The sequence below is a fragment of the Lepisosteus platostomus genome, chromosome 5 (assembly GCF_059453375.1).
Source record: "Lepisosteus platostomus isolate fLepPlt1 chromosome 5, fLepPlt1.hap1, whole genome shotgun sequence".
NCBI lineage: Eukaryota > Metazoa > Chordata > Actinopteri > Semionotiformes > Lepisosteidae > Lepisosteus > Lepisosteus platostomus.
Window position 1 is genome coordinate 36,691,028 of NC_142615.1, and position 16,782 is coordinate 36,707,809.

General features: G+C 41.9%; 2 non-coding genes and 1 pseudogene across 2 annotated transcripts; 2 read left to right on the plus strand and 1 right to left on the minus strand.

Moving 5' to 3' along the window:
* The first annotated feature begins 346 nt into the window (after positions 1-346).
* trnar-ccu (transfer RNA arginine (anticodon CCU)) lies at positions 347-418 on the plus strand. Its single transcript has one exon. It is a non-coding gene; the product is annotated as a tRNA-Arg (tRNA).
* Positions 419-10,434: 10,016 nt separating this feature from the next.
* Positions 10,435-10,553, minus strand: LOC148666018 (5S ribosomal RNA; annotated as a pseudogene).
* A 3,184-nt stretch (positions 10,554-13,737) lies between these two features.
* On the plus strand, positions 13,738-13,901 carry LOC148666019 (U1 spliceosomal RNA). Its single transcript, XR_015938349.1, has one exon. It is a non-coding gene; the product is annotated as a U1 spliceosomal RNA (small nuclear RNA).
* Positions 13,902-16,782: the final 2,881 nt, after the last annotated feature.

Here is a 16,782-nt window from a genome sequence, read left to right on the forward strand (position 1 = left end):
CAGGTAAACAGTGTTTTGTGTTATTTGCTAAATGGAGAGAGGATTCTGTGTTAATTGTGCTCCTCCTGGGAGAGGTCAAGATGAGAAGTTCACGAGGCTGGTGGTAAATATCCTGTCCAGGAATATCGGGGCTGTAGGGGGTCAGATCTATAGATGTAGTAAACACATTAGTGGAGACGGTGTGTCTGCTCTCCGTGAGAGAGCCGGGCGGAAAGAATAATCTGTGGTCTGGGAAGAAGAGACCCTCGTTGGAAGAGCGGAGCTCCTCACAGGAGAGAATGAAAAAAATATTTTTCAGGGACGCTGATTGTTCTCTTTGGGGGAATTAAAAGCACATGTGGCGAGTGACCTCGTGGTGCAACGGTAGCGCGTCTGACTCCTGATCAGAAGGTTGTGTGTTCAAATCATGTCGAGGTCAGCTGATGTGTTTGCAGGTGCTGCTGGTACCAAACCTGGAAATTACACCATGCAGTTGGGTTTTATCTGTCCACCACATAAATAATCTGAATGAAATAACAGTGCAGTACAGAACACCCAGTCAGGAGCGTATGCAGCAAATCATCTTGAACACGACAAGAGAAAAGGCACACTGCACATGTGCGAAACATCACGTCCGACTTTAGAGACAGTAACATCAGAGAATGGAAGTTTCAGACCTTCTTTCTGTTACAGGTTCAAGCAAACCTGAAAGTTAGGGAGTGTTTGGTCACTTTTGTATGAAAAAGTGTCTGAAGCCTGTAATTATAATTTGCCCTTTTTTAATTGTGGTTGAAATCAACTCCCATGTACCAAGACCTTACAGTATATTCATGTTTACTTAAATGACTAACGCTATTGAACATTAGTTGGTGTTTTGTTTTTGTAACGATTTGCTATTTCATGCAGGAAAGAAAGGAACCCAGACCCAACGTTTGCTTTCAGGTGCGGTTCATTTACATAACGGACATCTATTTCTGAGGAGCCTGATTTAAATCACACAACCCCGGTAGAAGTCGAATCGACAATCTAATAAACGAAATCAGACGCGTTATCCATTAAACCACTAGCCCGTCACGTAAATGAATTGCACCACGGTGAGTTCAGCGCCGCTACTAGTAATACCCCACCCCCATCTTAAATTTCTAAATGAGAAACGTGTTTTCTACATTTTTATCAGTTTTAAAAAATCATCACTTTTAAGCAGACAAAGCCTTTATTTGTCGCTCTGAATTTCTAATTGATTTAGAATTCCAAGAAAAAAGCATTTTGTTCCACAGCGGCGTGAAAAATTCATGTCTTTCACTCTACTTCTCTCTAGTAGTAAAGCAGATCTTGCTAGGTGAGCATTTGCTCCGGTAAATTAGGTCACTTTTCATGTTAACTCACTTCTTCTAAACACAACATTTCCTGGTGCATGTTTTCTCCATGAAAAAAAGACATTTTCCCTTACATGATTTCTCGTTTTGTTTCATCAAAGAGTACAGAAAGAAGAAAGAAAGGAAAAGTGTCGTAAATGAACTCTGTCATCCTTGGGAGATGTCAAGAGCATTGGACATGAAAAGTGCCCGATAAAAGCCATTTCTGTACGTTTCTCTTAGCAACATGCTCAGCCAGCCGACTCAGCGCTTACTGAACGCAGGTGTCTCAGAGTGGTGTGTCCAAGCGGCAGTAAAAGAGGAGAATTCTGCCGGTGCCGTGGCTTAGTTGGTTAAAGCACCTGTCTACTTAACGGGAAATCCTGGCTCCAAATCCCAGCAGTCCATCGCCTGTGTTGCACTAGACACCCTGTAGATAATCGAAAGCATATTGAGCTCCCTGTTAATGAAATTGGCGGATAAAAGCCATTTCACATCCTTTCTCAACTTGCTCAGTGAGCAGGCTCACCGCACACCGAACGAAGATATAACAGAGCAGTGTGTCCAACTGGCTGAAAAAGGGCAGTGCTTTGCCGGCGCTGTGGCTTAGTTGGTTAAAGCGCCTTTCTAGTAATCAGGAGATCCTGGGTTCAAATCCCAGCAGTGCCTTACTTCCTGTCTTTGCCCACCGTTTATTGTTACAGACAATATGCTTCTGCATTATGTTTAAATGAAGTGTTCATTTCGTTTTTGGCACAACTTGTTTTTCAAGAAATCCACACATTGCGAAAGATAAAATGCTCATCTTTCTTATCAGTGCAAAAGAATTACTGCCAGCTGGCAAGAAAATGACAACGATTTTTTTTTTTTTTACTTTAGCCAAAAATCTGTGAATGTAGAAAAATATGACATGTGTCAGTTTCTATGGCACACTCAGTCGGGGTGTGCTTCAGTTAAACACAACGTTGGTAGATCAAACGCACCCAGAGACACACTTCGAATTAATCTGATCTAAACATTACCTTCTCTAAATGTGATTGAGTTTCTTTCCACGTCCTTAGCCATCTAGATGTTTGCAGAGATATTCAACTTTTGACACGAGTCAAACTACAAGTAAATAGTGGAGTACCTAAGTCAATATCACCGGGAATGTGAATATAAATGTAAACATCAATATTTCTGCTGTCTCCCGAGAAACACAAGTAAAGAGTCAAAACACAATAAATAATACCAAAAAAACTATTCAGTTAACACCCAGATGTGACAAAACACATTTAAGACTTGCATCCCCTTTAAATATGTATTTCCTTAATATCAGTTCTCTTCCCTCTCCAGGATACCTGCAAATTCACTATCGCATATTAAAAGCTGTGTGTAAGTCTTACATGTGCTCTGTCACATCTGGGTGTTAAATTAATAGATGTGTTGTGTACTTTAATATGATTTGGCTCTACGCTTGTGTTTCTCAGGAGACAGCAGAAATATTGGGGATTTGCGGCTTCAGGAAATAATGTGAACTTTACAGGCAAATGTAAGGTTACGTTAAAGAAACAAAAACTTATTTTCACCTTTTTCAACGTGATTTTTTAAGACATTTGTTCGGAATAGTATATCTTCTCGTGTCTTTGGCTGTTATCCTACAATAACGGTGTTGAAATAGCAGGAATGTGCGGAAAGAATCGGAGATGGAACAGAAGATTCACCCAGTCGATAGTAAGGTTGTGTATGACCGCACACACTACGGTACCAGTGTTGAGTAGCTTGGTTTAAACCAGAAAAGAGTAGAAATCTAAGGTCTTCGGATCCGTAGTCAGACACGTTATCCATTGCGCCACTGGCATTCCTATAGCATTTCCATACAGCACCACATTGAGCTCAGAGCCGCTATTAGTAATACATCGCTCCGGTCAACATTTTCTCAATTAGATTCACGTGTTTTGTACGTGTGTCTAATTACTAAGTCTTTCATTATGTCTGGATTAAAATAATGTCTCTTTTAAATTGACAAAGGTTTTATGAGTCTCCCCGAAATTCACACACGAAGAATAAAAGATATCGCGTTTAAAAAGAATCCAGAGACGCCGGCAATAGAAACGGAGCGTCTTAAGTGCGGGCTATCACTGAACTAAACTCCCGATCGGTAAGTTTGTCGGCGGCTTTTTAATTGTGTTAGGAAGAGCAAACAGTCCACAGTGTACATTTTAAAGGTCTAAGCAAAACAATCAGACGTGAGGAATTATTCAGAAAAGGAGCCTCTCCTTTGTATACTGAGCTTTCGGGTGAACGTCAAAGTGAAAGACAAATTCGCAATTTTCACTTTTTGATTAAGGAACAAGAAAACACCATCCTTCAAACTGGATTCAGACCAGGGACATAAGAAATACTCGCTGCTTTTTCTACAGTCTTAAGAGCTAGCAACTGAGCTATCGAGAGGTCGGAAAATAAACGTTTAATCACACGCCCAGTCTAGCCCAGTCTAGTGTAGTGTTCCTCTTTATTTAAATCCCAGTTCGACATCAAAATACTCACATCCATAGTCTCGTTTAGTAGAAGAAATGGACCAGGCTTCTACTCTATAAACGTCCAGAGTTCTTATAAAACATTTAAAGGGATATCAGTGCAGGCGGAAATTGACTCTTTTTCTAATGGGATCAGGATCACATAAAACCTTTCGTTTGGATTGAGAAGAGGATCATGGTGACACTCAAAACATACAGATGCAGCCATTCAAAATGCGCGGGCGATACCGCATTAATTTCCGGTACGCTGTACGCAGTCTACCGCAACCTACCGGTAAATACCGCGAGTTACCGTAAATTCTCCTATAATACGACAAGCAAAATAATAGTATCCGGAATTTCCGCAAGGTGGAGCTAATAAAGCTCAACCTCTCATGTTTGAGCTGTGGCCATCAGTCTTTAACGAAGATATTACTAATAGTATTAATAATGAATGACCTTGGACAAGCTGTAAGTGTAAACTCAAAGTATTGCCCTGATCAACATTCTTTTTTTCATTGACCGTCTTTGTAAAAGTAACACCCACAGGATTTCGCAATCACACATTTGTTTCCAATCATGCAAAGTACAGTGATTCACCATGCCTTTCACATGCTCATAAAAGAGATTGATTTAGGAACATAAACATATTACCGTATGCAAACTGTACTGTATACAGTATGTATATGTATATTTAATGTCTTAACTGTGCCCGTTTAAGTATTGAATATTCATATCTAATTTTACCACTGAAGGGAAATCTTAGTAGCTGAGCATAAAAAGAATAGGAGCATACTGCAACGCGTGTGAAGGCCATAAACGATATTAATTTTGGAACATAAACATACAGTATATAGCTGGTCTTGGTACTTTAAAGAAAAAAAGACACACCAGTATTCCATTTCTCCCTAAACATTTTAAGTCTTTAACTAACATGATACCGGAGTCAACAAGCATACTTTTAGAATTTGATTAAAAGGGAATATAATATGGAATCGCGTATCTAAAGAATTTAATAACGGTATGATTATATTCGTGTACTGCGACAGGGCTGTGTAAGGCTGTTTCGCCTCCCTGTTCATGCGAGTTGTCTTGTAGCCTACTGGTCTATGTGTGTGACTAACAAAGCACAAGTTGTGTGTTTGAATCCAGCTGGTGCTGGACCTTTCCTTTAACAAACATTTCTTCGAAAAAATAGAATAGCGATATTATGGACAATCAATTGACTTTTATATTTCAAAATATCGCAACATGATCGATTCTAAGTCATTTTTGATAACAATGAATAGTCACCTTCTTCCCTTCTGACAACGGTTCCTGCTTCTATTGTGTGTGTGTGTGCAACAGAATACATTTTTATAGAGAACTGGAGGCTGGACAGTATGCGTTACAATATAAACATTTATATTGATTTAAATCGTGTTCTGATTTAAATCACAAACGCGTGTTTAATTATGTGTTTTTTAATCATAATCAGGCTAATGCATTTCTACATTTTCTGTATGAACCAGCTTAGAGGTTCATACAGAAAGACAGCTTGTGTTTAAATTGAGTGTAAGGTAATTTATGCTTCTAAAGTCATGGTCAGCATTTATTATTGTACTGTGCTGTAAACTTTTTCTGTGCCTAGTCACATTATTTTATAGCGTTTTTGTTGTGTTATTAAATCCGGTGGCGCTGTGTGTTAGTTTCCTGACTCCCATGTCACATGGTCTGTGATTGTATCCCATGGAACTATGACTTTATTTTTTAACAAACATTTCTTTGAAAAAATGAAACGTTTCCCTTGGTCAGAGATTAAATAAAACCTCACTCACACCAAACAAATTTATATTTCAAAATATCACGACATGATCGAATTTAAGTCTTTTTAATAACAATGAATAGTCACCTATGCGTTACAAAATATACATTTATATTGATTTGAATCGCGTTTTGATTTAAATCGTGAACGCGTGTTTAAATATATGTGTTTAAAGGCGATATACTGTATAAAAGCGCTGATTCCTATGGAGTGTGTTCCGCCGGGGATTCAAAAAAATTATTTTAAATAGGCTGATAAAGCTTAGACTACTGTAACTGTATTCTAGCCTGTAATACAACAGAACATTGGACAATGCAACGTAAATTGCAAAAATGCACTTGGAATCTGTCCAAGCCCTCCTACAAAAATTATTTAAACTGCGACACTGATCATTCATCTCTAAATAAACTTTATTTTAGCGTTTTAAGCGAATAGGTAATTAGATTGCTCATAAACCTAATCGCTTTTTCTACATGAACACAGTGTGATTGCTCTCTGAAAATGCTTTTCCTTTATATTTACAGTAGGCTCAGATTTCAACTATAGATCATATTATTATAAACTTTCTTGGAAAAATGTATTTTATGTAAACCATGTTTGCTATTAATTCATTTAGGGCTAAAATACGTTCATTGTCTTCCAATCGAGTCGAGTTGACATTGGAAGCCTGCCACACCCGGACTGTTAAACCAATGCATTAGCATGTCAAAGCCCATTGAGGGTATTGAGCCAGTATTGGCTTTAGTATTCCCCCCCTCTCCCCTCAATTCAATTCAAGGTGTTTTATTTGCATGACAGATGGGTACAAGCAGTGTTGGGTATGTATATTGTAACGCTTACGGCCGACAGGCACTGTGTAAGAGCCGGTATACCAGAGCAGCGCACCGAGGGAGCGTCTGCATTTATAACTTAGTTTTTAAAATTAGTCAAGCAATATGAAGCATCTCCTTTTACTTTTAAGTCCTTTAAATACATTGAGCACAGCTTTCTCACCACTTAAGATTGCTTTTGATTCCATCCTTACACAAAGCAGAAGGGAAATCTTAGTGCCTGACCATAAAAAGAATAGGAGCATACTGCAACGCGTGTGAAGTCCATAAATGATATTAATTTTGGAACTTAAACATACAGTATATGGCTGGTCTTGGTACTTTAAAGAAAACATACACACCAGTATTCCATTTCTCCCTAAACATTTTAAGCATCGAAGTCTTTAACAAACGTGATACCAGAGTCAACAAGCATACTTTTAGAATTTGATTAAAAGGGACTATAATATGGAATCGCGTATCTCAAGAAATTAATAACGATAAAATTATATTCATGTTGCAAAAGAACTGCAACGGACATAAAAACTCCCTTGCTTTTAACAGAGCGTTCCATAATTTCTAACTACGAAAATGATTTAAACTGCGACACTTATCATTCAACCAGAGCTCGAAATATCACAAGGATCCTCTAGAGCACAGCAAAGACTGTATTAAAAGAATCGCATATCTCAAGAAATTAATAAGATATAATTACATTTGTGTAATTCGTAATTAATGCAAATTCAGCACTGTGTGGATGGAACTATACACAGTGTTATAGTGCTGTTTCTGGTGCGATCTTTTGCTGCTGACATTTCACTGTTTTAAACGAACAAGAAATTAGATTGCTCATAAATCAGTTATTCTATATAAACACAGCGTAATTGCCCTCCGAAAATCCTCTTTTTCTTGTTCGTTTTAGAGACCTTGATCGAAACTGATTTTAGATGTCAGAAAGGATTTATTTTCTCTGCATTTCCTACATTGCTTTGTCGAGATTTTAACCTTATATCTAACTTTATATCTAGGCTCAGATTTCAACTATAAATCGTACAGTAATTAATAGCAGTAAATACTGATGTTTTGCGCCCTCTTACCACAAAAATATATGTTTTGTAGTTGGGATTAACTTTATTTCGTACGCGTAGCTACTCCGATTCGGACACCGAACAGTTAAAGATGGCGGCAAATCAGACACCCAGAGAGGTGGGGGCGTCTTCTCGCCTCCATAACTAAAATGCCAAATAGGAGTGGCTTAAGCGACATACACAGTCTTGTAACTGACAGTTTGAGGTAGCCTATCGTGTAAATTTCGCTTTGTTGCTGATAGGTTAAGCTTTCGAAACTCTGCCCCAAAGTCATGTGACTGATTTTTCGCCCTGTTTTGTTGGTTAAATGCAATGATCACAAGCACCACCATGGTAACTGGGATGTGTAGTTTTTAATTCCGTTTGAATTATAACTGTACGTACTGTCTTCATATTTGGCCAGGGCTTTAAAGAGAAGGCGCGCCAAAAAATTTCGGTGCCATCGTCTCCGCTTTAAAGGTACCCCCGTGCTGGAAGAATTTGACCTCGGAACGTTTGCCCAGCGTAGTTATAGTGGACATAAAAACAAGAGTTCGCTGGCATTATATCCTAGAAGACACAGACAGGCGCCAGACCGGTAAATGCTTGATGAACTAGGGATTGGACAGTTTCCAAGTGCTTGTACAATCGATGGAAATGTTAAAATAAACGTGCAAAAGAAATAAACAAAATAATCATTTATTTCTTTATCATATTGGCTAGCTAATGTCCTCTCTTTGCTAGTTAGTGGCTATGTTTCTGCGTTGGGTAGCAACGGGTGACTGTTCTCAGGCGGAAGATGTAAACAGCTTAATTTTCGTGTTAAATAATTTTTAAAAATTAAAATTCATTCTATACAGCAATCACATATTTGGGGACCGTTTCATAAAACTTTCATGCTTAAAATGTTTAGGGAGAAATGGAAGACTGGTGTGTATTTTTTCCTTAAACTATCAAGACCAGCCATACACAGTACAGTTTATGTACATACAGTAATGTTTATGTTCCTAAATTAATATCGTTTATGACCTTCATATGCGTTATGCTCCTCTTCTTTTTATGCTCAGCTACTAAAATTTCCCTTTAGTGGTAAAATTCCACATAAATATTCAAAACTAAACGGATTGAAACGTGCACAGTAAAGACATTAAATGATTAAATCTTTTCACTACCAACCAATGCACCACGAGTGCCCCTGTCAGTCATTTTGGCCAGCCAGTCACTTACCGCGGTGCCCTACGGTGCCCTGCGGGTTGGTTACTGTACCGCGGGTTTTCAACGCTCATTTTGAATGGCTGCATCTCTATTTCACTTCGGCCTTTCACTCTTGCTTCCTTCCAATGAGGACAGAGCTTCGAGAGAAAGGGCGCTATAGAGGATCGCTGTGGAGAGCTGCTGCTGTGCTTTGACATCTGAGCTCTGTGGAAAACAATCTCAATACAATTCTGAAAAATGCGACTCCCAGAACGCCAGCCGAACAAGTCTCCACAGCCGAAGCGCTGTGTCTCTTTTCAGCTGGCGATTAACCTTTCCTCGATCCTTTGCGGACTTGTAAAACTGTTCATGATCAGAATAAAAACGCTCACGCTGATACACAAGCACCCGTGTCTCGCCAAAGCTGACAAATAAACAGACGGAAAAGCCGCACTGCACGTGTGAACAGGGCAGTGAGCGAGCGAGCAGGGATAGGGCGCCTCCTGCGCTTAAAAGCTTACAGCACCTGGTATTCCCAGGCAGTCTCCCATCCAAGAACTAAACAGGCCCATCCCTGTTCAGCTTCCGAGATCAGACATGCTCAAGGGGGTGTGGCTGTAAGCGAGAGCAGGGCTCACTGGCACCCTTCTTATAGAGAGGACAGCTCCGTCACCTCTTTTATGACGCTGCTGTTTTTCCCTTGCGTTTTTCTCTTCTTCCCACGTTCTCTCTCTTCACTGCCTTCGTCCCCGCTCTATTTCACTTCAGCCTTTCACTTGTAGTGGCAATGGTTGTTAATAAGACAGAATTAAGTGTTGCTGTGCTTTTTCAAATGAGGCCCCATCTCTCTGTTCATCTCTGTGGTGCAGCCACAGAGAAACTATTCATGCAGGCTGATTTAAAGATGTTTTCTTTTGATAAGGGACAGCTCCCAAATGGGGATGCACTTAGCTAAGCCTAGCTATCATGATCAATGGTCATCCATTTTCACCTATCTGTCTAGGGAGTGCCAGATGGACATCTGGACTGCATTCCTAAGTGTCAGGAGTAAGTGACTCACATCTCACCTTGATCAACCAATCAGGGACTGGTAGGGCCGAGTAACCCACGTGGGACTCTGATGCCCATGGAACTTTCAGCCAATGAACGAGCTGAAGTTCCTCCAGGTAAAAACAGGCAACACAGAGGGCCTGAGAGACTATTTCCTGGACTTTTCTAAAGGGAATTCAAAGGAGAATCCCAAGGGCAGGACATTCTCGCAGCGCGCCTCCTGACCATCCTAAGACTCAGCCCGGACAACCACGGAACGGCCAGTGTGTCCGAGTGCCAGAACTTTCTTTTGTTCTAAGAGTCTAGAGCGGAGGTTGCCAGAGAGTAACCAGAGGATCCACCTGAGGTAAGCACCAGCAGCAAGCCTTGTGAACAGGTCGGAACTGTGGACAGCTGAATCACTATTCAGAACTAGCTCTTCATCAGGAACGAACCGGTCCTCTTCCTGACTTGCTGGGACCCACAGTCATCTTTTCTCCTGTGCACAAACTTTGCTACTTAAAGCCAACACTAAGTAGCCGGTCAGTTAGCATCTGCAGCGCACCGTCGCAAACTGCACAGCACAGCCTGGCACCTAGCCAGAGAGCGTGGATTGGACAGCAACAACCCTGCAACTGTTTCTTTGAGTCCGCAGGACCAGTGTGAGCGAGCGGGGATAGGGTGCCTCCTGCGCTTAAAAGCTTACAGCACCTGGTATTCCCAGGAGATCTCCCATCCAAGTACTAACTAATCCCACCCCTGCTTAGCTTCCAAGATCAGACGAGATCAGGCGTGCTCAAGGGGGTGTGGCCGCAAGCGAGAGCAGGGCTCACTGGCACCCTTCTTATAGAGAGGACAGCTCCGTCACCTCTTTTATGACGCTGCTGTTTTTCCCTTGCGTTTTTCTCTTCTTCCCACGTTCTCTCTCTTAACTGCCTTCGTCCCCGCTCTATTTCACTTCAGCCTTTCACTCTTGCTTCCTTCCAATGAGGACGGAGCTGCGGGAGAAAGGGCGCTATAGAGGACCGCTGTGGAGAGCTGCTGCTGTGCTTTGACATCTGAGCTCTGTGGAAAACGATCTCAATAAAATTCTGAAAAACTCGACTCCCCGAACGCCAGCCGAACAAGTCTTGAAGTGGAAATCTAATAAGTAAATTGGTTCTTAAAATGTAGAGAGCTTTGCAAAAAAATATATTGGGGCTTTTAGATAATATATTTCAAGGATGTAATTGCTGTGCTACAGTACGTGCAGAATTTTAGAAAACAGTGCGTCAACAAAGTACACTGTTTAGGTTACTTTAGAAGAGAATGTACCAAAACAATATATGCTGTCTGGGTCGTTAGAATTAGCTGAAAGTAACTGATAAGCTTTGAATAACATATCTAGCGCTTCTTCTTTCGCTTTTTGATGTAATCTGTTTTCTCTTAGGGAAAGGGGAAGTTTTAGAAGGGACAAAGCGCTGAGCTTTTTAACAACGCAACGTCTTATAAAAACCCTGTACTGCTTGTAACAAATTGAGTCTCTGGTTGCACTTTGCGAAGTGGCACCAGGGCTCCCAATATTGCAATATTGAAATAAAGACCTTACTCAGGTGAGAACTCTCTCTTGTGGCTTCCTTGATAGTTATATTTCCATGACACCGGTTTTATTGTCTGTAGATTGTATCTTATTTTTATTTTTTGTGTTGTTTCATGTTCATATTATGTGTTTTCACCCAGTTGACTCCAGTTAATAACAGTTCACCCAGTTAATAGCCACTTTTTATGCGCGAAAAACGGCTGATCTTTCTATCTCGTGATCAGCTTAGTATCTTTCAGTAAGTGTTTTTCTTCTTAATTAAACGTTTAAAATACATGAATTTCATAAAGACAACACATGTTTCGAACAGAAAAAAATCATATCCTGTTCTCTTCCTGGTATGTATAACAGATCAGCAGGTCTTATTTTCCCAATTGCTTTTTTCCACTGTATTTATCATATTGGCTAGCCAATGTCCTCTCTTAGCTAGGTAATGTTACTTGTGAATGTGCTTCTGCGTTGTGTAGAAGCACATGTATCCATAGAAAGTGTATTATACTACTATTAGAGCTAAAGTACATAAAAATAATTATATCGTTATTAATTTCTTTAGGTACGTGATTCCATATTATATTCCCTATTAATCAAATTCTAAAAGTATGCTTTTGTTTACTCCGATAACGAGCACATTCACAGAAAATGTTAATATCTTATGACTTTTCACAAAGTATATAAACTTAAGATGGTCAGAAGGAGCATGTAAAAACGTTTCCGAAACGTGGTAAAATCTTACTACATGTAAGACTTTGATGCTTAAAATGTTTAGGAAGAAAGTGGAATACTGGTGTGTATTTTTTCTTTAAACTACCAATACGAGCCATATACAGTTTACACTATATGTTTATGTTCCTAAATTAATATAGTTTATGGTGGTGTATCGTGGTTGTAGAGGTTTGATGGGTTTACTGAGACAATTATTAATTGTAGCAGTAATCACGAGGTTGTTCGTTGTGGCTTTTAGAAAATCAATCGTCAGAACAACTAACAAGGCACACACACGGGTTCAATACACGAGATACATTTATTCATATAAATTGTGCACCAAACATATACTAGTCTGCCTGGATACGAGCGGCAGACCTTACTGTGAGGGTTATCAATATAAAAGGTATATAATCTCGAAGAGATGCCAACACAAAGAGATACACAACAGAGAATATATGTCAATATATATCGTTCGGTTACCAAATCGCTAATCAGTGTTTTTACCCACTGTTACTCTAAACTCGGAAGTCAATACATTACTCATGAATTAAATTGATAACAACTTGTGTTGAGGTACAATTGAATTCTCGAGACACAATGTGGAACATGGGGTTTACTTATCCACTGTGTATGGATTTGGAATTTCCCGGCACGAACACCAAACCAGCTGACAGGCTCTGTTGCAGCCTCTGTTCCAGCGGTCACACCTCTTGCAGGAGCAACAGCAACCTGAGCTTTTCCGGTGGGAATCTCCCATCCGGGTGCCGGCTAGGCTCACACCTGCTGGGCTGCCGTGGGTGAGCCCAGTCGAGAGTCGCAGGGTGAGATCTAGTCACCGGGGAGAAACGATACAAGCGAAGGATTACTCGACTCCCAGCACTTGAAAAGACAGACAAATGACTCGTTCCCGCCGGAGCTGAATGTACCTGCATGCGTCGTGTCGTCTTCTTCCCCCGCCCCGCTGTGTTTGCTGTATTGTCTTTGAAGCTGGCACCCGAGACGAGACGGGCTGTTCCTGTGCCCCAATTAACACTTTACAGGTGCCATTCCCCAGCATTGTGGCCATTGTCGGTGGTCACACGCGATAAGATAAGGTGGAGGAGAGCGGGGCATGCCCAGCGCCAGACTTTCAAGGAGGGGGCTGTGCGAGGTGAGGTGCGACATGCCGGAGCCCCGACGCTGCTAATGCGGAGCACTTGTTGAACTGGCATTGAAAGGAAGTGTGCGCACGGAGCGAGCCTTCCCTGCGGCGGAGCGTGGAAACTTTCTCCCCGCGCTGCAGGAGTTGTGTGCGCTGCAGCGGTGCCGAGAGAACAGCACAGAAGGCAGCAGGCTCTGGAGAGCGGGTAAGAGACGGAGCCTTGTGGGCAGGCGAGCAGGCCCGTTTTTTGGAAATTGCTGAAAAGGCTCCGGTGTTTGTTCGGTGTGTGGCAGGCGCACGACGCGAGCTTGCGTAGCGATCTGCTGGTCTGGTGTTATGCAAATGAGGCCGAATTGCATCCTGGGACATGCTGCGAATGCGCATTGGCGACTGCAGATGTGTAGGAAACGGCGCGCTCGTTTTCTCGTTTTGCCCACACTTTTGAGTGTGAGTGTGGCGTGTGAGTGTGCGAAAGAGTGGGCCCAGCAGGAGGCGGTGTCGTGCGGGGCGAGGAGCTGGCCTAGACTGCGCGCTTTGTGCTGTGGGTGCGGGCCGCTTGCAGCTGCTTGTACAGCTCATACTTACTTGGCAGGGGAGATACCTTGATCAAGAAGGAGGTTCACCCAGAGCGAAACTCGGCCATTGCAATCCGGCTGTGCTGACCCCTGCGAATTCCCCAAATGTGGGAATCTCGACTGCATAATTTCTGGTAGTGGGGGACAGCGTTCGCGCTCTCCCCTGATGTGCTTGGTCCAATATCTGATACGGAAGAGTTTCGACACAACGAGCTGCGAAAGGATCCCAGTTCGAAAGGAGTCAATGCCACTGCTGGTTCCCGGTTTCTTTTAGTTTGAGGTCCGGAGAAGCATTTTAAGCTGGTTACACTACTCCTTCCGGACATTAATTCCCTTTTCAAAGTCAGTCATTGTGCTGTAGTCTGCATTATTTAGGCTGATTATCGAGGTTAGCCTTTATTTGGTCATGGGGGCCTTGGTACTGTATGCTAATTCTCAAGACAGTTTCACCCGGTTTCTGATTGCTAGTGTTGAAACAGAAGAAATAAGGTTCTTGATCCCGAGATGAAGTAAAACAGATGAGTTTATTGCATGCAAGGAACAATAAAGCCGAAGTCTTGTTTCCCGCAAGAAACAACAAAACCGAAGTATTGTTCCCCGTACTGTTACAAACTTTTGGGTTATATAGTGTCTTCTTCTCCGTTTCTGACGTCACTCGGTCTGATGGTAAAGAGGGGGGTTCATGGTATTTGGCCAGTTTACGATGTTCTGGACAAATGGTCAGTTTAAGATTACACCCAGGGAGGTTCCTAGCTTGCATCTGCAATCCTTATCAGTTAACCCCCTTTCCTGCCATAAACCCCAGCTTGTGACTTAGAAGTCTAAACCCCCTACAGAAAGGATTAAATTCAAACCCCCGTCTTCACATCTTTCTTCATTCCCCCCTTATAAAATATGGCATACGTCAGTGTAGCCTATTTTTATACATACAATGTCAGGGCAGATCTTTCCTTTCTTGGCGAACAGGTATGTATTGCCATGACATTGTACGTTCCACGGTTATAGCAAGATGTGATACATGTTTTTGTGCACATGATGATTACAATTATACATATAAACAATACTATTCCTACAAATAAACACTGTAAAAAGGTTCCACCCCAGGCCCCAAAGTCGAGGCCTTTTGAATTAACTCTCGACTCAGAAAGTTCATGCCAGCTTGTGGAAATATTATACCTAAATAATATTCCCAGTCAGCCAATTTTCTTTGTGGTCTGTGGTTAGGTCAGAAGGGACTGTGGGTTTGAACATGGATATGAGGAACCACATATCCTAAATAACATGAGGCAGACCACTGGGCTGGCAACCATGGGTAGGCTTGTTTTCCACAAATGAAATATGTTCCGTTTGGCGCTCCCCATGCCTCTGAAAATAAGAAGCTTATACTGAATTGTGGGGTGTGCCGATCCCATCCTGGAATTTGGAAGGTAGAGGTGGATATATTTGCAGCGATGGTAAGGTTGCAACGACTCCATCCAACCAAGTGCAGACCATTAGTGTGCTGAAAACATATGTTTCCCTCACGTTCCTTATTTAGAGTCAGGTATGGTGGTGTATGGCTTCTGTTATATTTAGGAGCGTAAGAGCTTGTGAAACTCGTGGGCTCTAAGCCTCGCTCCTGTAGATATTGTAATGTTGTGCAGGTTAAAGTCGTGTTATGGCAACCCCCATAGTTTGTCATATTAAAATCTCCTAAATTATCCCTCCAAATGATCATGCCTATGACTTCCTCGAGACGCCAAGGAATGGCTCCCATAGGAAGTCCTCCCTGTACATATTTGGGTAATGCAGACACTTTGGTTGGTTTTCTTAGCTGTCAGATAGGAGAGGCCTAAAAGGGAATTAATTCCATGTTCTCCTTTGTGGGAGAGATGATCATTAATCCCTGCGGAACATAGTCCTACAGCAATAATTATCGTTATTAACAGAAATGATTTCATTCTGAGTCTGCAACTGGGGATGAGGCTCGTCGGCAGTGTGACGCGTGGATCCAGCGATCTTTTCCTTCCACTCGAACCGCAGACTCGGTTGTCAACAGTATCTGGTAGGGTCTGTCCCACCTGGGCTGGAGAACCTGTGAAGGAAATTTCCTGATCCACACCCACTCTCCTGGGATGAGGTCGTGCCCTCCTTCAGGTGGTGGTCCCCACGCCTCCAGGACCTGCTCGCAAGCTCCTTTGGTGGCCTCTGTCAGCAACTTGCAATAATACAAAGGAATGGTTGACCCCAGTCTCAGCACCTGTAAGAGAGCTTGTTTCAAATTATTACAGGCGGCTTTTGCTGCGGGAACCAAGGCAATCTTGTCCTTGTACTGCACTCCCCCCTTAAGCAGATCTGTTAAGAGTTGTGCTCACCCCGTAAAAACATTGCACCCAGGCCCTGTTAAAATTTCACAATGCTAGACACAAAAGGGCCTTATCATAACTGCTTCTATTAGACACTCTAAAGCTGAAGCAACTCAGACTTTGTGGGTTTCCTCGTCAGGGGAAGCACTCAGAATACCATCAACATACTGAGTGATCACAGTCAGTTGAAGCCACGTGATACCCTGTTCTGGATAGTCATTCTTTGTACTGCATAATATTCCAACCCAATAGATCTGGAATAAAACCACCCATTAAAATTTGGTACTCGGCAAGTAAAACTTGCTGTCCCAATACTCCTGTGGCCTCCTGCCGTCTTCCCATATACATTACTCTATAGCACACTGTTGAACAGAGGACTGAAACAAGCATGACAGTAGTGCTTCGGTATCCCCTAACAGAGAAACCAACACTCCATTAACAGTACATTTTTAACCACTGGACTGGGACAGACTTAGGGAGGCTACAAGGGATTTACAGGATCTAATCGTTAGGTAAACAGATCTTCTCACAAGACGTTATTCTCCCCAGTCTCGATTCTAAACCTACAGCGTTTCAGCATGTCTGGTTTCGAGACATTCGAATAAAACCAAATTGTTTCCACTATTGCAACTAATTGTATAAAAAATACAAAAACTGTTTAACTACTTTTACGTCCACCTGTACTGTACTTATACGTTTCAG